General features: G+C 51.1%; 1 protein-coding gene and 1 pseudogene across 2 annotated transcripts in view; one reads left to right on the top strand and one right to left on the bottom strand.

The window, feature by feature from the left end:
* The window catches only part of ppil2 (peptidylprolyl isomerase (cyclophilin)-like 2), a 189,277-nt gene that overhangs the window by 6,629 nt on the left and 157,195 nt on the right, over positions 1-25,453 (bottom strand). The gene's annotated exons all lie outside the window — the stretch shown is intronic.
* LOC147104599 (uncharacterized) lies at positions 15,960-23,337 on the top strand (annotated as a pseudogene).

Below are 25,453 nucleotides of genomic sequence, written 5' to 3'. Positions count from 1 at the left end.
TCAGAAGTAACAAACAAACAGGTCTTTACTATTCGAAGGTCCGGGCGAATCTGCCCCAGCAATCATGCCACAACACTTATATACTGGTGTGGTCACTATCGGTATTACAGTATACAGAAGCCAAACAAATAGTGCCACCCGAAAGTAGTCCTCTTAAAGGTGAACGGTTACATTCAATAGTTCCCTTAAAGGTAGACGGGTACATACACTACAATCCTCCCTTTTTAGCTTATTACTTACTAAGTCCATAGTGAACATACATTCTAACATATATACAGGTTTATGTAAGACAGTTCATAGATTCAGTCTTTCCGGGGGTTTCCGGATTCTGTCAGGATAACGCCGCAGTGGTGTCGTCATTTCAGGCGGGCTAGGAGGTGCTTCTGGCAAGGTCGATTCGGCTTGAAAAGCCGTGTCAGGTTCAGCAGACTCCAGTATCACTAGATCGGAAGTAGGTGTTCTGGGTATCTCAGTTTCAACATCACCCGGATAAGGTGGTGAAGTCGGTGGCCTATTTGTGGCAGACCCTATGATTTGGTCAACATGGCGCCTTATTATATTGTCTCCAATGTCCACGGTGTACATCAATGGCCCCAGCCTTTTCCCAATAGTTCCAGGCTGCCATTTCTCAGTACGGTAGTCCCGGGCCAAAACTCGTTGACCGATCTGGAAAGATCTAGTGACCCTGTCGTTCATGCCCTGGAATTGCCGGTTCTCTACGTCTCTTCTGACGTTTGGTTTTAGTAAATCCAGCCGGCATCTTAGGCGTCTATTACAGAACATCATTGCGGGAGTTTGATTTGTGACCGCATGTGTCGCATTTCGGTATGCCAACAAAAAGCTATCCACCTTATGTTGCAGACTTATATTTTCATTACTCATGGCCTTTATGGCCTTCTTGAAGGTCTGGACAAACCTTTCAGCCAATCCATTTGAGGCGGGATGGTATGGGGCTGACGTGTAATGTTTAACCCCATTGCTCTTTAAGAATTTCTTGAATTCTTCGGACACAAATTGTGGTCCATTATCAGAACAGATCTGTTCCGGCAGGCCATTCCGAGCAAACATAGTCCTTAACACTGCGATGGTTTTTTCCGTCGTGGTGGTGGTCATCTTAATTACTTCCGGCCACTTGGAGTGGGCATCCACCGCTATTAGAAACATCGAGTCCATAAATGGACCAGCAAAGTCGATGTGTACTCTTTGCCAAGGCGATGAGGGCCACTCCCATGGATGCAGAGGAGCCTGGGGTGGCGCGTTCTGAACCCTCTGACATCCTAGGCAGTTCTTCGTGATCTCCTCTATGTCTCTATCAATGCCTGGCCACCACACAAACGCTCTTGCTAGATTTTTCATCTTTACTCCCCCCAGATGTCCTTCGTGCAGCTCCTTTAGCACCTTCTTTTGGAGTTTGGGTGGAATCACCACTCTAGATCCACACATCAGGGGTCCTCGACACACTGACAGTTGTTCTTTCCTCTGTGCAAATGCTTGCAGTGTTGGTTCGCTCTGTGCTGGCCATCCCTCCACCGTTACATCATAGACTCGTGAAAGAGTCGGGTCATTCCTTGTCTCATTCTCAATCATTGAGTTTGTTATCGGTAGACACTCCACTATGGATGAGTGGAACAACTCTACTGGGTCCACTATACTCGCTTCTTCTACCATCGGCAATGGCAAGCGTGACAACCCATCAGCATTTCCATGCTGTTTAGACCTTTTGTACTCAATTTCGTATTGGTGTGCCCCAAGTAACACGGACCACCTTTGTAACCTTTGTGCTGTCATGGTGGAAACGGCCTTATTTGGGTTGAATATGGACACCAACGGCTGGTGGCCTGTCAGCAATGTGAACTTTTTACATTGTAGGTAATGGTTGAATTTCTTCACGCCCCACACAAGACTGAGGGCCTCCCTATCTATTTGGGCGTAATTTCGCTCCGCGGGTGTCAATGATCGGGACGCGAAAGCCACTGGCCTTTCCGAGCCATTTGGTAGCCTATGCGAGAGTACTGCCCCAATTCCGTACGGGGAAGCATCGCAAGCTAGACGAAGGGGTAATGCTGGGTTGAAATGAGCCAACACTTCTTCAGAGGTAATCAACTCCTTGCTTCTGTGAAAAGCCTTTTTGCATTCCTCACTCCACTTCCATGGTGTTTCTTTCCGCAACAGGTCATTCAGCGGATGCAGTACCGTGGATAAATTTGGCAGAAACTTGTGATAGTAATTAATCAACCCCAAGAATGATCTTAACTGTGATACGTTTCCTGGGGCGGGGGCCTTCACAACCGCTTCTATCTTTTCGGGTGACTTATGCAGTCCCTCTCGGTCAATGACATGACCGCAGTATGAGATCCGTTTTTGGAAGAACTCACACTTCTTGCGATTAACCCGAAGGCCATACTCCTTCAACCTGGTGGGTACCAGTTTCAAATTCGTGAGGTGTTCTTCCTCATCTTTTCCCGTGATTAAAATGTCATCTAAGTAGCACTGCGTGCTTGGAATTCCTTGTAACACCTGTTCCATGGCCCTCTGCCAAATTGCTGGCGCCGAAGCTACCCCAAAGACCAGTCTATTGTAGCGATACAAGCCTCTGTGAGTGTTGATGGTGAGGTACTGGCGTGACTCTTCCTCGACCTCCATCTGTAGATATGCTTGAGCCAGATCTATTTTCGTGAAATGTTTCCCTCCAGCCAACGAAGCAAAGATATCTTCAATCCGCGGAAGCGGGTATTGTACCGTGTGAAGCACCGGATTCACAGTAATCTTGAAATCTCCGCAGATACGGACCTTCCCCGGTCCCCCAGGCTTATTACTCGGTGAGGACTTCATGACGGGAACAATGGGCGTGGCCCACTCACTCCAGTCCACTTTTGACAGAACCCCTGATCGTTCAAGTTCTTCCAGTTCTGCCTCCACAGCTGGTCGTATTGCGTAAGGAACTGATCTGGCCTTAAAAAACTTTGGGCTTGCATTTTCTGCAATCTTAACCTTTGCTTTAATACCTCGCAGCGTTCCCAGTCCTTGCTGGAATACCTCCTTAGCTTCGTCCAATATTCTGGACAACCGTTCAGGTTTGACATCCTCTTTTTCAGAATCCACCGTCATGGTGTTTAGGGACTGCCAGTCCAATTTTATTTTTCGGATCCCCTCCCGTCCCAGAAGTGGTGGTCCTCCCTCAGGCAATACATACAGGTCCAACCGGTGATGATCTTTATCCTTGTATCTCACCTTGACTTCTATCATTCCGATGGGGAATACTTTGTGCCCCATGTATGTCTGTAGTACTAGTTCCGTATCCCGTAGTGGAATATGCTTGAAAAATTTCTTATAGTCATGCTTATTCATGACCGTCAACGCCGATCCAGTGTCCACTTCCATTTTTACTTGGACCTTTGCAATCTGTAGCGTTATCCAGATAGTTTGTCGGTCAGCTTCATTGCTCACGTTGTGAATTCTCAGACTGTCCAGTCCTTTGCATTTGGAGTGTGAGACCGACTTCTGTTCCCTCAGACTCTTCTTAGTCACCTCTTGTACCTTTCCGTACCATTTTTGTGGTGACTTCTTATTGTTGTACGTTGCTCCTGACCGGCATACCTTAACTATGTGCCCGATCTTGCCACATTTCCTGCATTCTTGGTTTTTACCCCAGCATTGATTCTGGTCGTGTGTTGTCTTCCCACAACGGTAGCATTTTGTTGTGCTCGAAGTAATTTGGTCCACCCCTAGTGCCGCCGCCTTTAGCTGCATTTCCGCCATTCCTTTCGCTGCAGCTTCATGCGATGCAGCTATGAGGACAGCCCTGTCCAGTGTGAGGTCATTTTCTTCCAGTAGTCGCTTCTGCGTTCCTTCTTTGGACAATCCGCATACGAACTTGTCACGCAGTGCCTCTGTCAGATTCCCTCCAAACTGGCAGTATTTCGCTATCCTACGCAGTTCGACCAAGTATTCCGCATCGCTTTCGTCTTTCCTCTGCGTGCTTGCGTAGAATTTGAATCGTTCAGCCAGCATCAACGGTGTGGGGTTCAAGTGATCCTTCAGCGCTGCTACAATATCATCGAAAGTCTGATCTGCCGGTTTAGCTGGTGAGAGAAGATTCTTCAACACCCCGAATGTTTTCGCACCCATCATGTTAAGTAAGGTTAAAGCTTTTTCCTCCTTAGCTATTTTGTTAGCCTTACAATGTATCTCAATACGTTCTACGTATGTGGCCCAGTCTTCTATCTCCGAATTGAACTCGTTGATGTCCGCCCGCTTAGGCATCTTTCTTTCCTTGGGTACAACACAAGTATTTCTTCAAGTATTCTTATTTATTTGTTTATTTCTAAGATGGCGGTTTTCCCGCGAAAATGGCGGTTTCCCGCTCTTCCTTTCTCGCCCCGCCCACTTCAATGGCGGTTTCCCGCTTCTGGCGTCTTCTCCGCCTAATGGCGGCTTCCCGCGTTTCTTCCCGGTGGAAGGGGTACGCTTCCCCCTCAGCGGACAGGTTCAGCCGCTGGCTGGCTACCGCACAGCTCCCCTTACTCGGCTATGTCTTTTCCTCCCGCCCGCACGGCTCTACCGGCGCTGGGTACACCCCGTTAGCGGAGGACAGTTCAGCCGCTGGACTGGCTCTCGTGCAGTCTCTCTCTCCGTACCCGGCTCTGTCTCCCTCACCCGCACGTTCGATGCTACCGGCCCTGGGTACCCCGTTGGTGGAGAACAGCTCACCGCTAGACTGGCTCTCGCGCAGTCTCTCACCCCGTTTTCGGCTGTGTCTCTCACCCACTCCCGCACGTTCGGTTTTGCCGGCTCCGAGTACCCCGTTGGTGGAGAACAGCTCAGCCGCTGGACCGGCTCCTCGCAGTCTCTCTCTCCGCACCCGGCTCTCACCCGCACGGTTCCCGTTCGCCTCCCCAGCCCTCTCGCAGACCGGTGTTTCCCTCCCCGGCTGCGGCTGGGTTTCTCTTCCCGCGCCTACTCGCAGGCTCAGCGCTTCGTGGCTGCGGTCGCTGCCCCGATTGTCCCGCCGATCGCGGTCCGGCTGTCACCCGACGCCGTTGGACCCGACTTTTGGCCGGCACAGCTCCCCCTCGACCGAGGTCGAGTGCTCTGCCCTTATCCTCCGGATGCTTCTACACCTTCCCCTACTCACAGTCTCTTCGGCCGCCTTGTTTCTTGCTGGTTGGCTCACTCCGCACCGTGGCAGAAGGGTAGTCAGTGCCTGTTGCTGATACAGCTTTTGTGGTTAGTCTTCCTGCTTTCTGTTGTTGCAGCCTCGTGTTTTCTTTTGGTAGCACGACGAGGGCGGTTGTCTCTCTTCGACGCTCTTCGTTGCTTATGGTAATCTTGCCGCAGGGTACGATCGGACTCGTCGCCACTGTAAAGTCTGTGGGTTGTGCAGTTAATAAATACACAGACTTCAGAAGTAACAAACAAACAGGTCTTTACTATTCGAAGGTCCGGGCGAATCTGCCCCAGCAATCATGCCACAACACTTATATACTGGTGTGGTCACTATCGGTATTACAGTATACAGAAGCCAAACAAATAGTGCCACCCGAAAGTAGTCCTCTTAAAGGTGAACGGTTACATTCAATAGTTCCCTTAAAGGTAGACGGGTACATACACTACATCGTTGTATCATATGACTACCAGGATGGTAGATGGACCGTGGTTTTTTTTCAATCTAGCAGTTCCTATGTTCCTTATTTAAATTAGCTGGGGCAGGTAGGGAAAACCAACCCAGAGTTCTTTCCAGCTACGGATGCTTCCTTTCCCTCACCTTGTTTCTCAGCGAGTTACATGCCACTAACCAACTGAGCGGTAGCCAAGCAACCTACCCCGCAAGTGTCTGTCACTGCCACATGAGCCACCTGTTAGATGGCGGATGAGTGCATCATAGGTTGACTTGAGTTTCAATTTCTTTTGTATTTTCTCTGGCTTTGGTTCTGAAGTAACTGGATGAAATGCGTGTGCATGAAAATGTTGTCATGGCGTTGCAGATAGGCATGCCACACAAAGACTCCCAGTTAGATCATATGACTCTTACAAGCACTCAAATCCTACAACTCAATAGTGCAGCAACTAGCAGCACTATCTGGGTGGTAAAGGGGACCATTTTTTAAATGACTGATTTATAATGACAAATTTCTACACTAGAATCATAGAATGATACAATACACAAGGAGGTCATTCGGCCTATTGTGCCTGTGCCAGCTCTTTGGTAGAGCTCTCCAATTAGTCCCACACCCCTTCTCTTTCCCCATAGTCCTGCAATTTTTTTCCCCTTCAAGTATTTGTCCAATTCCCTTTTGAAAGTTACTATTGACTCTGCTTCCACCGCCCTTTCAGGCAGTGCATTCCAGATCATAATTACTCGCTGTGCAAAAAAAAATCTTCTCACCTCTGGCTCTTTTGCTAATCACCTTAAATCTGCAAACTGTGCCTTGCTGAAATCTGCAAACTGTGTTGCTGAAATCTGCAAACTGTGCCTTGCTGAAATTTGTAAACTGTGCCTTGCTGAAATCGGCAAACTATGAGTTACTGAAATCTGCAAACTGTGCATTGCTGAAATCTGCAAACTGTGCATTACCGAAATCTGCAAACTTGCTAATACTGCTGTGCAGCGTTCATGTCTCCAGTGCTTTTCATTTTGATTGGCTGAGCTGAAAGTGTGGGGAGCTTGATGCGCCCAGAAGGCCTTGCATTCACGTGGGCCCGAGAGGCAACACTTCTGCTTTTTGCAAGTAAGCACATTGCAGCCTGTGTTAACTGTATGTGGGAGTGCTCATTGGTGGTAGCATTCTAGCAAATCTACTCTGCATCCTCTCTGAGGCCTTGACATCTTTCCTAAAGTGTGGTGCCCAGGACTACCACCTTCAAAGATTCCTGTACGTAAACCCCCAGGTCTCTCTGTTCCTGCACCCCCTTTAAAATTGTACCATTTAGTTTATGTTGCCTCTCCTCAGCCTTCATTCCAAAATGCATCACTTCACAATTCTCTGCATTAAATTTCATTGGCCATTTGTTTGCCCATTTCATCAGTCTATGTCCTCCTGAAGTCTGCTACCATCCTCCTCACTGTTTACTATTTTTCGAGGTTTGTGGCATCTGCAAACTTTTAAATGATGCCCTCTATACCCAAGTCCAGGTCATTATATGTATCAAAAAGAGCAGTGGTCCCAATACCGACCCCTGGGGGACACCACGGTGTACTTCCCTCCAGTCTGAAAAACAAATATTCAACACTACTCTCTGCATTTCTGTGACCCTTAGCCAATTTTGTATCCATGCTGCCACTGTCCCTTTAATCACATGGCTTCAATTTTGCTAACAAGTCTATTAACTGGTCTACAATACTGAAGTTTTATTTGGTTTCTCTCAAATATAACAACTTGCATTTCTATACTGCCTTTAATGTAGATAAAACTTCCAAGGCGCTTCACAGAGGCGTTAAGAAATAATAAACATCAACCCAAAGGCTGACATATTAGGAGGGATGATCAAAAGCAGGTAGAGTCATACAAGACAAAGGGAGGGGAAAGAGAGAATGAGCATGAGAGAGAAAGAGAGATACACAGGAGAGAAAAGGCATGGGTGTGGAAGAGAGGTGGGATGTGCGAGAGAGAGGTGCAGTGTACAAAAGCGAGGTGGGGGAGTGAGTGAGGGAAGGGAGAGTGAGTGATAGCATTTTCTATTTTTCCCTTCTAGTCAATGTCCATTGCTTTTCCTCCTTAAGATACCTTTCTGCACAAAGTGCACTATAGAAAAGCAATTTGTTGTTCACTTGCTGAACTCAATGATGGGTATTTTCACTGGAAAAGGAGAGGGTGAAGACGAGAGCGAGTGTGAGAATTAATAAACGGAATTATATCTGGAGTGGAGAATGGAGGTGGCAGCTCAGTCACAATGACACACTTTATTAGTGTCATAAAACCAGGATCATAGGGTGCTATGGATGCTTACTTGTCAGCATTGTCTTGACAGTTATGTTCTTGGTATTTGCAGCAACTATAACTGAACACTCAGGAAATCAATTTGCCTTTTGCTTGGCCTAAATAGGGACAGCTTGCACTTCAAACTGAGCCATCCCAAATTAGTTGGGAATTGGTTGGGAGGTTGGAGTCAGAGAGTAAGGGTAAAGGGAATGCTCTCTGATTGGCAGAATGTGACAAGTGGTGCTCCCCAAGGGTCTGTACTGGGGCCTCACCTTTTCACCATACAAAAAATAATGGCCCAAAATTTGTGGTTGGAGGCTTCCCAGGCAGATGCCTCCAACCTGCAAAAAAATCTACAAATTTACTTGGTCGTCCGGGAGGTTTGTAGATTCGCGATCCTGGGCCTCTCCGGGTAACCACTGGAAGAGGCCCACGTAACTCACAGGCGCACGCGGGTCGCAAGCACCCCTGGGATCACGTGGGCCGGCTCAACCAATGAAAGAAGGGGATTCCCCATTCATACTTATGGGGATCCCGTACGTACGGAACTCCCATAAGTATGAATGGGGAATCACTTAAAAAATACAGAAACACATGAAATACATTAAAAAAAAATTAAAATGCCATTTAATTAAATATTTCAAACAAAAACAAAACATTTTGGAAAAATGTTATGGGGGAGAAATTGGGTATAGCCCCGCTTGGGGCGCTAGAATTGGCGGAGCGCAAATTGTATCGCCAGGCGCAACTTATCGCCACCTCCAGCGATATTGGGTTTCATCGCCCCTGAAGGAGATTGCGGCGTAAAATCAGGCGCTGCACGGGACTCCTAAGGCGCTAACCTGGCGGCGCTACTCAATATCTGGGCGGACGGGCACAGCGCAGGTGCCGTCAATAATCGATAACCACGAGACATGCTGGCGCCATCCAGCTCTTAAAGGGGCGGGTCATTTAGGTTCAGCAGCCACACTCATCGCCCTGTAGGCCTCAAAATCGGCGCTGTGCAATCTGAGGCATTACAAACTTTGACCAGATGGAGAGGGTGAGGCAGAGAGCGGAGCGCTTTACCGAAAGGGCACTGGATGCTTTGGTTGGTGCAGTGGAGCGCCGGCGAGCAGTGTTGTACCCTGACAATGGCAGGAGGCCTCATCAGAACGAGTACCGCAGAGCTTGGAGGGAAGTTTGTCAAAGAGTCAACTCCAGCAGCGTGGCGCCCAGGACTCCTGTGCAATGCAGGAAGAAGTTCAACGATCTCACTCGGGTTGTTAGGGTGAGTGGCTTGTTGGCAATCTTCTTCATCCCTCCATCTGCACCTGACTTTATGGCCAGAGGGTGCGCGATGCCCCAATGGCCATCTGTCAGCCAGCACCCATGGCCCTTTCTGGGAATGCACACGCACATTCAACTCAGGGCATAATGTAAGGGCTGATCCACCATGGGGGGGTATGAGATGACAACTCAGGGCAGCATGTTTCATAACTTCCCGTCCTTTCTCCTGCAGGGCAAGCTGGCCAGGAACCGGAGGGAACAGATTCGTACTGGAGGGGGCCCTCAGCTGCAGGAACTCACGGACCTGGAGGAAAGAGTCCACCAGATTGTTGGAGGCCGGATGAGTGGTCCTGTCACCACTGGAGCTGCCGACCCCATTGTGCACAGCGATAGTAAGGTCATCACCTTTTTGAACTCTCTCCTTCCACTTGTTCCCCCCACCAGCATGCTTTTTCAGTCTGGACCCATGTCAGAGCATTGCAGCACTATTGCATCCCTTGCTGCCACCCTGTCCTTTCGTTAAAGCCACTCTTCAACCTCCCTGCTTTCAGATGCTGCATCACCAGCTCGGGAGCCGGGCCATCAAGCTGCCAGGGACACCGACTCCAGAGGCGACGAGCAGGAGGAAGCCGGACCATCCGTCCCACCCTCAGGCGAGCCAGCCCATCTGCAGACTGGAGATAGTGCTTCCCTGGAAGGGAGCGGGGTGGGGATGGCTCTGAGGAGGAACCAGTTGCAGGAACCAGCGGCCTCCAGCAGTGCAAGGGGGTAGGGAAGTCCGGGAGCCGTCTCCCCGGAGGGCGCGTCAGGCCACGATGACTGCTGCACAGAGCGCAGAAGAGGTGCATTCCCTCGCAGAAATGAGCACCCAGGCTCGACTCAGGCACACTGAGCTGATGGCTACAGTTGCAAGGATGCCTGAATCCATCGAGACACTGGCAAGGAGTGTGCAAGACTTTGGGGCAGCACAGGAAAGGATTGTGCAAGACTTCGGGGCAGCACAGGAAAGGAGTGCCCAGGGCTTCGGGGCAGCCCTGGAAAGGAGTGCCCAGGGCGTCGGTACATCACTGGAAAGGACTGTCCAGGGCGTCGGTACATCACTGGAAAGGACTGTCCAGGGCGTTGCGACATCACTGGAAAGGACTGTCCAGGGCTTCACCGAAGCACTGGCACCTGCCACGCAAGTGCTGAGTGCTGCCATGCAGTCCCTCGCTGGCCTCATGCAGAGGCAGATTGAGGCCACACAAGCACTGACTGCTGCCACCCTCGATGGATCAGGCAGGATTACCCGGGGCCCTTGCAGTACCACAGCAGGCCAGCAATCTGTGGACCAGCCGATTGGTCCGCATGCTGCGGTGCTGCCCCGTCAGAGTGTCAGTGTGTCGGCCGACCACGGAGCAGGTGTCCGCTCTCAGGATGTCAGCATTCCTGATGCCAACGCTGGCACGTCTCCACTGCAGCTGCCATCACCTGCAGGACAGACTGCTTCCACCCATGTCCATTTGCAGCAGTCAGCATCCGGCCCCTCCAAGCCCAGAGTCCGTCCAGGCCGTCCCTCAGGGGCATCTGCGCTTTCGGACAGTCAGCAGGCGTCCCCCAGCCTTGATGCAGCCACTGGGTCCCATTACGGAGGAGCTGCAGGGAGGGAAGGGGCCGTTCTCGCAAGAGAAGTAGATCACCATCAAAGGGGAAAGAGTAGAAGGTGCTGCTGAAACGTCCTATTTCTAGAAATCAAGGCCGTGGATGCTGGTCTGAATGTTAGTCATGTTTTGGATAGTCTCCCGGGTGTGCGAGTGACTTGTGTTAGTTAAGCTTTCTGTTGCCATTGCTTTGCCATGTTGGAAGGAAGCACAGTTTTCAAAATAAACAAAATTTTTTATTGTCATTAGCCATGTCTGCTATTTACGATCATTGTGGCCTTCATAGGCTTTGGGTTATCCAAATGGTTCCATTCCTGGTCTTCGAATGGCACCAAGCAGTCTGTGAGAGGGGCCTAGAACCGACTCCTTATCAGCCTCAGACGGACGGCCCTTCCAGTTTCTCGGACCCTCCCGTCTTGGTCCTCCTCCTCCTCCTCCTCCTCTGCTGGTCCTTCAATCTCTGCTGGCATTGGCTGGGTGCGCAGGGTGGCGAGGTTATGGAGCATGCAGCAGACAACGATGAAGTGGGAGACTCTCTCTGGTGAGTACTGCAAGGCTCCTCCCGAATGGTCCAAACAGCGGAACCGCTGCTTCAGCACGCCGATTCTGTGCTCCACAATGTTCCTCGTTGCCTGATGGCTGACGTTGTAGTGCTCTTCTGCAGGGGTGCTGGGCGTACGGAGCGGGGTCATCAGCCATGGGCACAGTAGATAGCCCTTGTCGCCGAGAAGCCAGCCTTCTGGGTGAGCCGGGGCCTCGAAAAGGTCAGCGACTGAAGTCTGGCGCAAGATGAATGCGTCGTGGCTGCTGCCTGGGAACTGTGCATTGACCGCCAGGATCAGCTGCCGGTGGTCACAGACCAGCTGCACATTCAAGGAGTGGAACCCCTTGCGGTTGCGGAACTCCTCAGGGTTCTGTACAGGCACCCGCAAAGCCACGTGCGTGCAGTCAATGGCGCCCTGCACCATGGGGAAGTCCGCTATTGCCGCGAAGCCCTCTGCGCGCTCCCGCTGCTTCTCCGGTGTCACATTGAAGGATATGTACTGACACCGCCTTTTAAACAGGGCATCTGTAACCTGCTGGACGCAGCTATGCACCGCAAACTGGGATATGTTGGCAATGTCCCCAGTTGCTGACTGGAAGGAGCCGGTCGCATAGAAATTCAATGCCACTGTTATCTTCACAGCCACCAACAGAGAGGTCCTGCACCTTATCTGCGGCTGCAGATCTTCCTGAAGCAGGTGGCACAGCTCAGTCACCACCTCCTTTCGGAATCGCAGCCTCCTAACACACTGCTCCTCCGGCATGTTGAGGTAAGAGAATTGCTGCCTGAATACCCTGGCAGCGTAAGGTCTGGTGTGGCGACGTCTGTTGGCCCTCCTTCGTCTGGCCATTCCTGGCCCTCTCTCCCTCCGTCCCTGTGCCCTTTCCAGATGGTCGAGCAGCAGGACGTTCCCCTCCAAAGCAGCCCCCATAATAAGTCAGCAGAAATTAAATAGGGTGTAAACGCTCACCAGCAGCAGGGTGATGGTATGAAGGCTGAAGGTCCTCTGGCAGTGCTGGGTCACTGGTGAAATGGCTCAGAGTTCAACTTTGCAACTCTGTGTAAATCTCAAATAAGTTGTGCTCCCAAAATGGCTGCCGCTTTTATACCAGTGCAGTCCCCTTTAAAGAGCGCCCCCCTAAGTCCGAGAGCGACTGGGGAACGTTCGAGGAAGCTGTCCTTATTAGCGCCGGTCGGAACAGAGGGGGGGCGCCACTGAATTTCCAGTCCGGGGCGCCAAAGAGGCGTTGCACACTGAAATGACGTCATGATCTGCCTGCGCCCGCAAGCGGGCGCTAAGATTTAGCGCCGGTGCTAAAAGCTCACTCAATATGGCAAGAGGCGCTGGGTTCACTGCGCCCGCCCGAAAATTGGGTAACGCCCCAATTCTCGGCCTCTTTAGGCGCTAATCGCTGGCGCTAACAACCGAATTTCTCTCCCTATATTTTTTAACGGGGCGGGGCTAAAAATAAACTTACCTATTGGACAGGGTTTTTAATGTATAAATGAGTGATAACATTTTATTTTTCTATTTTTTACAATTCTTTGGCTGGTAAAAGCAGGCCTTACACCTGCTTTTACCAAACATAAGAATTTCACAAACATTCAGTGGGCGGAAGTTGGGCAAATAGCGCAACTCTCCTCTCGCAGAGGCCCTTCTCCCGCGGATGCGGAGGATCTTCACATGCCTAAACCTGGAACTTGCGCGGCCCCTTCGGGCACGTACGCACCTCGTACGTACCCGCAGGAGCCGCAAATTACGGCCCAATGACTTAGATAAAGGAATGGAGAGTTGTATATCCAAGTTTGCAGATGACACTAAGTTAAGAGGCATAATAAGTTAAGTTACAAAGGGACGTAGACACACTAAGTGAGTGGGCAAAACTATGGCAGTGTGAGATCATCCACTTTGGGTTCAAAAAAGACAAATCAGAATATTTTCTTAATGGTGAGAGGCTAGTGCAGGAGCTGATGGATTTAGGTGTCCATGTACACAAATCACTAAAAGCTAGAACACAGGTACAAAAAGTAAATGCTAATTTAATGCTAATTTAATTTTGGCCTTTATCTCAAGGACATTGGAATGCAAGAAGTGAGGAAGTGATAATTTACTTGTACAGAACCTTGGTCAGACCCCCATCTGGATATATTGGCCATGGAGGATATTCACCAGAATGGTACCAGGGCTTAAAGGATTAAATTACGAGGACACTGCATAAACGTGGTTTCTATGCCTTGAGTTTAGAAGATTGACAGGTGATCTAATCGAGATCTTTAAAATGATAAAAAGATTGGAATGTGGAGATACAGAGAAATTATTTCCTCTGATGGGGGAATCCAGAACAAGTGGGCATAATCTTAAAATTAGAGATTGGCCTTTTAGGAGTGAAATCAGGAAGCACTTTTTCACACAAAGGGTGGTGGAAATCTGCAACTCTCTTCCCACAAAAGAATGTTGATGTTCAAGACTGAAATCAATAGATTTTTGTTAGGTAAAGGTATCAATGGATATGGAGCAAAGATGGCTAAGTGGAGTCGAGGTACAGGTCAGCCATGATCTAATAGAATGGCAGAATAGGCTCGAGGGGCTGAATGGCCGACTGTTCCGATGTTCCTGGATCTGTCATCTGAACGCGAATCTAAAAAGTGAGCCTGTTACAAGCAACTATCTGCAACTCAGAAAACTTGCTTACTAATCTAGAGCCGAGTTTGGATTTCAGATTTTAGTTTCTACCTTCTGAGGCACAGAATCTGTTCTGTGATGCACAAGCATATAAATCTAACTGAAGGGGTCAAAAATAGGTCTTTGAAGTAGAGCCCTCAATGAGGTTCTCATTCATCACAGGCAGTGTAAACTGACAGGCTGGGCCCTGTATGAACCCCGGATGTGAGGTTCCACTTCAAACAACATCCGCCTCTTTGATGAGACTGATTGGTAGTGAGTGAGGGAGGATGTGGTTGGGGGGGTGCGGGGGGGGGGGGGGGGGGAGATAGTGAGTGAGGGAGGATGTGGTGGTGGGGGGGGGGGGTGGGTGCATCACAGAAAGGAAGAACCTTTTTGAACCTGCTCTATGAAGTTGCTTTGGATTAATGATTAATATCCACGGGGTAATTTTTCCCACCTTTCAATCATCAGAAGGTCTATAGATTTGAAGATGCTCCTTTAGCTAGCTGCAGAATGAAGCACTTTGAAAGAATTAGTACCAGGAAATAAGATCTATTTCAGAGTTTTGCATTATTCAAGAAAAAAGATAATGCTGTTCTGCTTCTGCATCTGATTAGCATAGTAAAGGAGAAAGCACATTCAACAGCAGCAACATGTGGGGGGCTTGCTGTAAATGCTCAACGTGGAGCTGTAATTTGTCATTGGCGGTTGTTTAGCCCATGGGTGTAGATGTGCTTTTTATTATTTTACTTAATGCATGGATTGAAATCAAACATAATTATCATTCCCTAGAATCTCTGCAGTCTGCTAAAGCTTCAAAGCAACAAAGGCAAGACAGGGGTTCCAAGTCAGAGTGATCACAGACTACATATACTGCCAAACCAAGGCTTACAGGATCTGCAAATACTGTAAATCAGAAAAGCCCCCATAACCCACCGGAACATACGGTAAATCAGAACATCCTTTCTTACCCACCGGAACATATACATTAGAATGATGATCCCTCCTAAATCAATGGAATATACTGTAAATCAGAATGTCACTCCCAACCGTTTGCAAAAGAAGAGGGTGAAGATGAGAGCCCGTGTGGGATTTTATGAAAGATACATGGGGTGGTTTAGTCACAATGACGAACTTTACTAAAATAATGGAAGCAGAATCATAGGGTGCTATGGGAACTTATTTTACAGTTCAGAGACCCCCAAGCCCTAATTAGTCTGTGTCTTGACAGTTATATTCTTGGTATTTGCAATACCCATGACTAAATGCTAAGGAAATCAATTTGTCTTTGTTGCGCCAGTAACCTACAATTAAATCATTTTCCCATCTATTTGGACTCTACCCTACATCCTTCAGCAAAATGTTTTCTGACTATTTGGTCCCTATTAATTAACTCGGCCCTTCTTTAGCACCAGGTACCCCGCAAACCATTCCTGTGCCAAGAGGGTTCCACAAGGCCTCTGCCCAGTTTCCGGAGACAGCTGTGAACTGTGTGGACAAGGTCAGGGTGACCTGCTCACGGATCATGTCCTCCCACAGAGGGGCAATCAGGTCTGACCTGAGTACGCTCTTCTGATGGCAAGCGCAGGAACTTGCCAAGAACCCTTAGTGACACAGTTCACTAGAGCACCAGAACACTAAATCACCAATAATACGTTTATCAAGTACTTTTCACAGAAAGAACATTATATTCAGTTAGAGTACATAGGTAAGAAAAATCTTTTGGACAGGTAAATATTATTGTTCGATAAGACAGCAAATACAGCATTATACGCCACTAATGTTATTAACAGCTTGCTAGGTGGAGGGGATATGGAAGAAGAAAAGTAAGAAAAAGGGGTACATAGCCATCTGGGCTAGCTCTGTCCAACGGGCATCACAGGAAATAGAGACAGTGGACATTATGCAAACACCTCACCAGCATGAAAGGGAAGGGATCTACAATGAGGAAAGGTAATGATACTGAAGAAGCGATTTGGTGAAAGGGAACCAAGTCACAGGCAGTGTATTGCCTCGTCAGAGAGGGCTAATACTGGGACAGTAGAGGTGGCATGTTCTCGCGCAGGCAGGATTTGCTGCTACAGTAATGAGATTTTCTTTATTATTCATTCTCGGGATATGGCGTCGCTAGCAAGGCCAGCATTTATTGCCCATCCCTAGTTGGCCTCGAGAAGGTGGTGGTGGGTCGTCTTCTTGAACCACTGCAGTCCGTGTGGTGAAGGTGCTCCCACAATGGATAGGCGCAAGTCTGTGCTTATATTTTGAGTTACGATTTTGATCCTATTGCATGATTGTCAACCATGTTCTTTGTTATTTCTTTCAACACATTGATTAGCTTCAGCCAGCTATTTACTAATTAGAAGAGATAGCAATAATTTGAATTATTATAGCACCATATCATATTCTCAGGACATCTCAAAGTGGATTACAACCAATATATTACTTTTGAAGTGCAATCACTGTTATGCAGGCAAGCACAGCAGATTGCACATAGCAAAGTTCCACAAACAGGAAATAAATGAGCAGGTAATTGTTTTTAGTGGTGTTGGTTGAGGGGAGGGAACGTTGGCTAGGACATCATTTTTGATTACCGCCAATGGATCTTTTAACATCCTGAGCAAGCAGAAAAGAGCGAGAGCGGGAGCAGCGGCACAAAGAGCGGCGAGAGCGGGAGCAGCGGCACGAAGAGCGCCGAGAGCGGGGGAGCGGCACAAAGAGCACCGAGAGCGGGAGGAGCGGCACAAAGAGCGCCGAGAGCGGGAGCAGCGGCACGAAGAGCGCCGAGAGCGGGGGAGCGGCGGCACAAAGAGCACCGAGAGCGGGAGGAGCGGCACAAAGAGCGGCGAGAGCGGGAGCAGCGGCACAAAGAGCAGCGAGAGCGGGAGCAGCGGCACAAAGAGCGCCGAGAGCGGGAGCAGCGGCACAAAGGGCGGTGAGAGCGGGAGCAGCGGCACAAAGAGCGGCGAGAGCGGGAGCAGCGGCACAAAGAGTGGCGAGAGCGGGGGAGCGGCACAAAGAGCGCCGAGAGCGGGAGCGGCGGCACGAAGAGCACCGAGAGCGGGGGAGCGGCACAAAGGGCGGCGAGAGCGGCACAAAGAGCGGCGAGAGCGGGAGCAGCGGCACAAAGAGCGGCGAGAGCGGGAGCAGCGGCACAAAGAGCGGCGAGAGCGGGAGCAGCGGCACAAAGAGCGGCGAGAGCGGGAGCAGCGGCACAAAGAGCGGCGAGAGCGGGAGCAGCGGCACAAAGAGCGCCGAGAGCGGGAGCAGCGGCACAAAGAGCGCCGAGAGCGGGAGCAGCGGCACAAAGGGCGGCGAGAGCGGGAGCAGCGGCACAAAGGGCGGCGAGAGTGGCACAAAGAGCGGCGAGAGCGGGAGCAGCGGCACAAAGAGCGGCGAGAGCGGGAGCAGCGGCACAAAGAGCGGCAAGAGCGGGAGCAGCGGCACAAAGAGCGCCGAGAGCGGGAGCAGCGGCACAAAGAGCGGCGAGAGCGGGAGCAGCGGCACAAAGGGCGGCGAGAGTGGCACAAAGAGCGGCGAGAGCGGGAGCAGCGGCACAAAGAGCGGCGAGAGCGGGAGCAGCGGCACAAAGAGCGGCGAGAGCGGGAGCAGCGGCACAAAGAGCGGCGAGAGCGGGAGCAGCGGCACAAAGGGCGGCGAGAGTGGCACAAAGAGCGGCGAGAGCGGGAGCAGCGGCACAAAGAGCGGCGAGAGCGGGAGCAGCGGCACAAAGAGCGGTGAGAGCGGGAGCAGCGGCACAAAGAGCGGCGAGAGCGGGAGCAGCGGCACAAAGAGCGCCGAGAGCGGGAGCAGCGGCACAAAGAGCGCCGAGAGCGGGGGAGCGGCACAAAGAACGCCGAGCGCGGGAGAGATGGCACAAAGAGCGGCGAGAGCGGGGGAGCGGCACAAAGAACGCCGAGTGCGGGAGGAGCGGCACAAAGAGCGCCGAGAGCGGGAGGAGCGGCACAAAGAGCGCCGAGAGCGGGAGAGATGGCACAAAGAGCGCCGAGAGCGGGAGCGGCGGCACAAAGAGCGCCGAGAGCGGGGGCACAAAGAGCGCCGAGAGCGGGAGCGGCGGCACAAAGAGCGCCGAGAGCGGGAGCGGCGGCACAAAGAGCGCCGAGAGCGGGAGCGGCGGCACAAAGAGCGCCGAGAGCGGGAGCGGCGGCACAAAGAGCGCCGAGAGCGGGAGCGGCGGCACAAAGAGCGCCGAGAGCGGGAGCGGCGGCACAAAGAGCGCCGAGAGCGGGAGCGGCGGCACAAAGAGCGCCGAGAGCGGGAGCGGCGGCACAAAGAGCGCCGAGAGCGGGAGCGGCGGCACAAAGAGCGCCGAGAGCGGGAGCGGCGGCACAAAGAGCGGCGAGAGCGGGAGCGGCGGCACAAAGAGCGGCGAGAGCGGGAGCGGCGGCACAAAGAGCGGCGAGAGCGGGAGCGGCGGCACAAAGAGCGCCGAGAGCGGGAGCGGCGGCACAAAGAGCGGCGAGAGCGGGAGCGGCGGCACAAAGAGCGCCGAGAGCGGGAGCGGCGGCACAAAGGGCGGCGAGAGCGGGAGCGGCGGCACAAAGAGCGGCGAGAGCGGGAGCGGCGGCACGAAGAGCGGCGAGAGCGGGAGCGGCGGCACGAAGAGCGGCGAGAGCGGGAGCGGCGGCACAAAGAGCGGCGAGAGCGGGAGCGGCGGCACAAAGAGCGCCGAGAGCGGGAGCGGCGGCACAAAGAGCGCCGAGAGCGGGAGCGGCGGCACAAAGAGCGCCGAGAGCGGGAGCGGCGGCACAAAGAGCGCCGAGAGCGGGAGCGGCGGCACAAAGAGCGCCGAGAGCGGGAGCGGCGGCACAAAGAGCGCCGAGAGCGGGAGCGGCGGCACAAAGAGCGCCGAGAGCGGGAGCGGCGGCACAAAGAGCGCCGAGAGCGGGAGCGGCGGCACAAAGAGCGCCGAGAGCGGGAGCGGCGGCACAAAGAGCGCCGAGAGCAGGAGCGGCGGCACAAAGAGCGCCGAGTGCGGGAGCACAAAGAGCGCCGAGAGCGGGAGCACAAAGAGCGCCGAGAGCGGGAGCACAAAGAGCGCCGAGAGCGGGAGCACAAAGAGCGCCGAGAGCGGGAGCGGCGGCACAAAGAGCACCGAGAGCAGGAGAGGCGGCACAAAGAGCGCCGAGAGCGGGAGAGGCGGCACAAAGAGTGCCGAGAATGGGAGAGACGGCACAAAGAGCGCCGAGAGCGGGAGCGGCGGCACAAAGAGCGCCGAAAGCGGGAGAGGCGGCACAAAGAGCGCCAAGAGCGGGAGAGGCGGCACAAAGAGCGCCGAGAGCGGAAGCGGCGGCACAAAGATCGCCAAGAGCAGCACAAAAAGCACCGAGAGTGGGAGCAGTGGCACAAAGAGCGCCGAGGGCGGGAGGAGCGGCATAAAGTGCACCGAGAGCGGGAGGAGTGGCATAAAGTGCGCCAAGAGCGGGAGGAGCGGTGCAAAGAGCGCCGAGGGCGGGAGCAGTGGTACAAAGAGCGCCGAGAGCAGGAGGAACGGCACAAAGAGCGCTGAGAGCAGGAGCTGCAGCACAAAGAGCGCCGAGAGCAGGAGCGGCGGCACAAAGAGCGCCGAGAGCGGGAGCGGCGGCACAAAGAGAGCCAAGAGCGGGAGCTGCGGCACAAAGAGAGCCGAGAGCGGGAGCAGCGGCACAAAGAGAGCCGAGTGTGGGAGCAGCGGCACAAAGAGAGCCGAGAGCAGGAGCAGCGGCACAAAGAGCGCCGAGAGCGGGAGGAGCAGCACAAAGAGCGCCGAGGGCGGGAGGAGCGGCACAAAGAGCGCCGAGGGCGGGAGCACTCCAGTCTGTGTTATCGTGTGTGATGTACACTCCAGTCTGTGTTATCGTGTGAGATGTACACTCCAGTCTGTGTTATCGTGTGAGATGTACACTCCAGTCTGTGTTATCGTGTGTGATGTACACTCCAGTCTGTGTTATCGTGTGAGATGTACACTCCAGTCTGTGTTATCGTGTGAGATGTACACTCCAGTCTTTGTTATCGTGTGTAATACACAGCACCGGAAGGAGTGGACCTGATGGGAGCACAGCACGAGCGAGCAGTTAAAAGGAGCAGTCCCGAGCGGCAGCAACTCAACAGACGCAGTTTTTGAAAAAGTGATGTCAGAGTAGCTGGGGAGTGTTTTTTGTTAAGTTTTAAGTTTATTTCTGCTGGGTTAATTCTTTAGATTCCTGAGGCATTGAGACCGTTTCTGGGGAAGGTGGGACCTGTACAAGCCGGAAGGGTTACACCTCAACAGAGTCGGGACCAATATTCTCACGTGGAGGTTTGTTAGTGCTGTTGGGGAGGGTTTAAACTAGCTTGGCAGGGGGATGGGCACCAGCACATAGGAGTAGAAAAGAGGAATAAGGTGCATAAAAGAGTGATTATGTTGGATAGTACTAGAGAAGATAGTACTAGAGTCAGTGGTAGTACCACATTAGATAGGAGCAGACTAAGAAAGACTATGAAAAATTCAAAAATGGGTTTAGAATGCATGTACGTAACGTACAAAGTGTGGTGAATAAGGTTGGTGAGCTACAAACACAATTAGCCATGTGGCAATATGATGTTGTGGCAATAACGGAAATGAGGCTTAAAAATGGTGAGGACTGGGCACTTAATATTCAAGGATACATGGTGTTCAGAAAAGATAGGGAAGGAAAAAAGGGAAGGTGGGGTGGCAGTGCTGATGAAGGAAGACATTGCAGTGTTCGAAAGGGAGAATGTTCTTGAGGGGACAAGGAGAGAATCCATTTGGTTACAGTTGAGGAGCAAAAAGGGTATGATCACGCTATGGGGGTATTCTATAGGCCTCCAAATAGTGAGAGGGAGGTAGAGGAGTAAATCTGCAGTGAAATCGCAGAGATATGCAAGAGCTATAGAATGCTGATATTGGGGGATTTTAATTACCCAAATAACGATTGGGATAATGCTAGGGTAAAGGGAAAGGAGGGGGAGGAATTTCTGAAATGTGTTCAGGAGAATTTCCTTGTTCAATATGTTCTTGGCCCAACTAGGAAGGAGTCATTGCTGGATCTGGTGCTGGGGAGAACACTTGGGTACGAGTGATCATCGTATCATAAGATTTAGATTAGCAATGGAGAGGAGCAAGGAACAATCTAGAGTGGAACTTCTAAACTGGAATAGGGCTAACTTCAATGGGGTGCGAAAGGATCTAGCCAGGGTAAAATGGAACCAAAGACTGACAGGAAAAACTGTAACAGAACAATGGGTGATCTTTAAGGAAGAGATGTTCCAAGTACAGGCTAGGTGCATTCCAACAAGAGGGAAGGGTAAGGGAACCAAAGCAAGGGCTTCTTGGATGATGAGGGAGATAGAGAAGATGATGAAAGAAAAAAAAGAGGGTGTATGATGCATGTCAGGTGAATTCTTCAAGGGAGAACCAGACCAAATACAATAAGTTAAGAGGGGATGTGAAGATGAAAATAAAATTTGCAAAGAGAGAATATGAGAGTAGAATTGCAGTTAACATAAAAGGGAACCCAAAAATCTTCTACCGGCATGTAAACAGTAAGCGGGTAGTAAGAGGCAGGGTGGGGCCTATTAGAGACAAAGAAGGTGATTATATGCTTAGAGGCGCTGGTCACGGCTGGAATACTCAATGGGTACTTGGTATTGGTTTACTAAGGAGGTGGATGCTGACAAAATATCGGTAGAAGTGGAAAAGGTAGAAGCAATGAAAGGGGTGAAAATTGATAGACAGGATGTACTAGAAAGGCTGGGTATGTTTAGAGTGGACAAGTCCCTGGTCCAGATGGCTTGCATCCCAGGTTGCTAAGGGAATTGGGGGAGGAGATAGCGGAAGGGCATGCCATCATTTTCCAATCTTCCCTAGATGCAGGGGAGGTGCCCGAGGATTGGAAAGTGGCAAATGTGACACCATTGTTCAAGAAAGGGTGCAAGGACAATCCTAGTAACTACAGGCCGGTCAGTTTAGCATCAGTATCTACCAAAACTCGCTTTCACAGCCACATATCTTTCCTCAGCAACTGTCTCCGACTCCGACTTACTCCACATGGATTCCAACTGAAATTCCACCCTTCATGTTTTGGATCTACCCAGGATTACAGATATGAGAGATATTCAGCGTTCCTGAAACCACTGCTCTCGCCGTATCCTGTGATCCACGCTGAATGCCATGCGCCGCCACATGAACACACTCGACCTCTCTCATCAGCAGCACCGACTCACTATCACAAAGCTGTCCTGGTCCGCAGTTCCATATCATCCTTCGCCTCATCCGGCGCTTTAACAAAAAACTTTTTTTCTTCCTTTCAGGTGTCAAGGATCGCCAGCTTCAACAACTCTTGGACACCAACACCCTTCCGGAGCCTTCTACCCCTTCACTTTCCTCTGATCCCATCCCTTCTTCCAATCTCACCTCTTGCTGTGTTTTCACTATCCCTTCTGACCTACCCCTCTCTGACCCCGAACGATCAGTCCTCAGCAAAGCCCTAAGCTTCATCCCCTTACGCCCCCACCTCAATGAATTTCGAGCTCGACACGATGCTGAGCTCTTTTTCTATCGCCTTTGTCTCCGTGCCCACTTCTTTGGCCAGCAATCTTCCCCCCGCACAGCTGACCCTTTCTCCCATTTTCAGAATTCTCGCTCTACCTGGACCCCTCCCTCTGGCCTCTTAACCTCTCTAGATCTTTTCATTGCAAACTGCCAGCGTGACATCAGCCGTCTCAATTTCTCTGCTCCCCTCACTCACTCCAACCTACCTCCCTCTGAACTTGCAGCACTCCATTCTCTCAGATCCAACCCCAACAGTGTCATTAAACCTGCTGACAAGGGTGGTGCTGTTGTTGTTTGGCGAACTGACCTCTACCTTGCGGAGGCTGAACACCAACTCTCCAACACCTCCTCCTACCTCCCCCTGGACCATGACCCCACTACCGAACATCAAGCCACCATTTCCAAGACTGTCACTGACCTCATCTCCTGTGAAGATCTTCCCTTCACGGCCGCCAATCTCTTAGTTCCCGAACCCCACACAGCCCGCTTCTACCTCCTTCCCAAGATCCACAAACAGGACTGTCTTGGTAGACCCATCGTTTCAGCCTGTTCTTGCCCCACGGAACTTATCTCTTCCTATCTCAACTCTATCTTTTCTCTCCTTGTCCAGTCTCTTCCCACCTACATCCGCGACTCTTCCGACGCCCTCCGCCACTTTAACAGTTTCCAGTTTCCTGGCCCCAACTGTCTCCTTTTCACTATGGACGTCCAATCCCTCTACACCTCCATCCCCCACCAGGATAGCCTGAGGGCGCTCCTCTTCTTCCTTGAAAAGAGGCCCAACCAGTCCCCATCCACCACCACTACCCTCCTCCGCCTGGCTGAACTTGTTCTCACATTGAACAACTTCTCCTTTGACTCCACTCACTTCCTCCAAATTAAAGGTGTTGCTTTGGGAACCCACATGGGTCCTAGCTATGCCTGCCTTTTCGTGGGATATGTTCCACTCCTACTCAGGTCCCTTCCCGGTACATTGATGGCTGTATCGGTGCTGTTGCCTGCTCTTACCCTGAACTAGAAAATTTCATTCACTTTGCTTCCAATTTCCACCCTTCCCTCATCTTCGCATGGTCCATCTCCGACTCTTCCCTTCCTCGACTTCCCTGTCTCCATCTCTGGGGATAAGCTATTGACAAACATTCACTATAAGCCCGCTGATTCCCACAGCTACCGGGACTACACTTCCGCCCACCCCGCTTCCTGTAAGGACTCTATTCCATTCTCCCAGTTTCTCCATCTCCACCGCATCTGCTCTGATGATTCCACCTTCCATGCTAGTGCTTCCAATATGTCTTCCTTTTTCCTCAACCGAGTAGTCCCCTCTACTGTGGTTGACACAGCCCTTGACCGTGTCCGTTCTATTTCCCGCACTTCTGCTCTCACCACTCCCCCTCTCTCCTGGAACCACAATAGGGTTCCTCTTGTCCTCACCTTTCACCCCACCAGCCTCCACATTCAACAGAGCATCCTCCGCCATTTCCGCTATCTCCAGCGTGAGCCCACCACCAAACACATCTTCCCTTTACCTCCCGTTACGTCATTCCAAAGGGACCGCTCCCTCCGCGACACCCTGGTCCACTCCTCTATCACCCCCAACACCCCTTCCCCTTCGCCCGGCACCTTCATGTGCAAGCGCAGGAGATGCAACACCTGCCCTTTTACCTCCTCCCTTCCCACTGTCCAGGGCCCCAAACACTCCTTCCAGGTGAAACAGCGATTTACTTGTACTTCTTGCAATTTAGTATACTGTATTCGCTGCTCATGATGTGGTCTCCTCTACATTGGGGAGACCAAACGCAGATTGGGTGACCGCTTTGTGGAACACCTCTGTTCTGTCCGTAAGGGTGACCCTGAGCTTGCGGTCGCCTGTCACTTTAACTCTCCGCTCCACTCCCACTCTGACCTGTCTGTCCTCGGCCTCTTGCACTGTTCCAATGAAGCTCAACGTAAGCTCGAGGAACAGCACCTCATCTTCCGATTAGGCACTTTACAGCCTTCTGGACTCAACACAGAGTTCAACAATTTCAGACCATAACCTCTGCCCTACCTTTTTTTCCCCTTTTCTTCTCTCTCTCTCTCTAACAGGCAGCTGTTGATGATTCTGCCATTGCCATTTACACTTCATCCAGAGCCATCTTTTGTTTCTTAATTTGTCCCATTACCATCTCCTTTTGCCTTGCACCATCATCCCTTTTGTCTTTTAATCTCCCCTGCCTTCCATCCTATCACGGACCTTCCCTTTTGTTCTTTCCTCCCCTCCCCCCTCTCCCTGCCCCTACACTTGCTTAAAAACCTGTTCCATCTCCAGCTTTTTCCAGTTCTGACGAAATGTCATCGACCTGAAACGTTAACTCTGTTTCTCTCTCCAGGGATGCTGCCTGACCTGCTGAGTATTTCCAGCATTTTCTGTTTTTATTTCAGATTTCCAGCATCTGCAGTATTTTGCTTTTGTTTTAGTTTAACATCAGTGGTGGGTAAAGTTTTAGAAACAATAATCAACGAAAAAATTAATGGGCACTTGGAGAGGTTTAAACTAATTAAGGAGAGACAACACAGATTTGTAAAAGGCAGAACGTGTTTGACTAATCTAATTGAATTTTTTGATGAAATAACAGAGGATTGATGAAGGGAATGCAATGGATGTTGTCTGCATGGATTTTCGGAAGGCATATGACGAAGTACCACATAGAAGACTAGTTAACAAAATTGAGGCTCATGGAATAGGTGGGTCAGTGGCAGCTTGGATAAGGAATTGGCTTAAGGACAGAAAACAGCGAGTTGTGGTAAATGGCTGTTTTTCAGACTGGAGGATGGTAGACAGTGGTGTTCCCCAAGGGTCAGTACTGGGGCCACTGCATTTTTTGA

This window comes from Somniosus microcephalus, chromosome 19, assembly GCF_052327205.1.
Source record: "Somniosus microcephalus isolate GS21.2 chromosome 19, FLI_Smic_1.0, whole genome shotgun sequence".
Taxonomy (NCBI): Eukaryota; Metazoa; Chordata; class Chondrichthyes; order Squaliformes; family Somniosidae; genus Somniosus; species Somniosus microcephalus.
The sequence above is the reverse complement of the archived record's forward strand: the minus strand, read 5'-3'. Positions and strand labels throughout refer to the sequence as shown.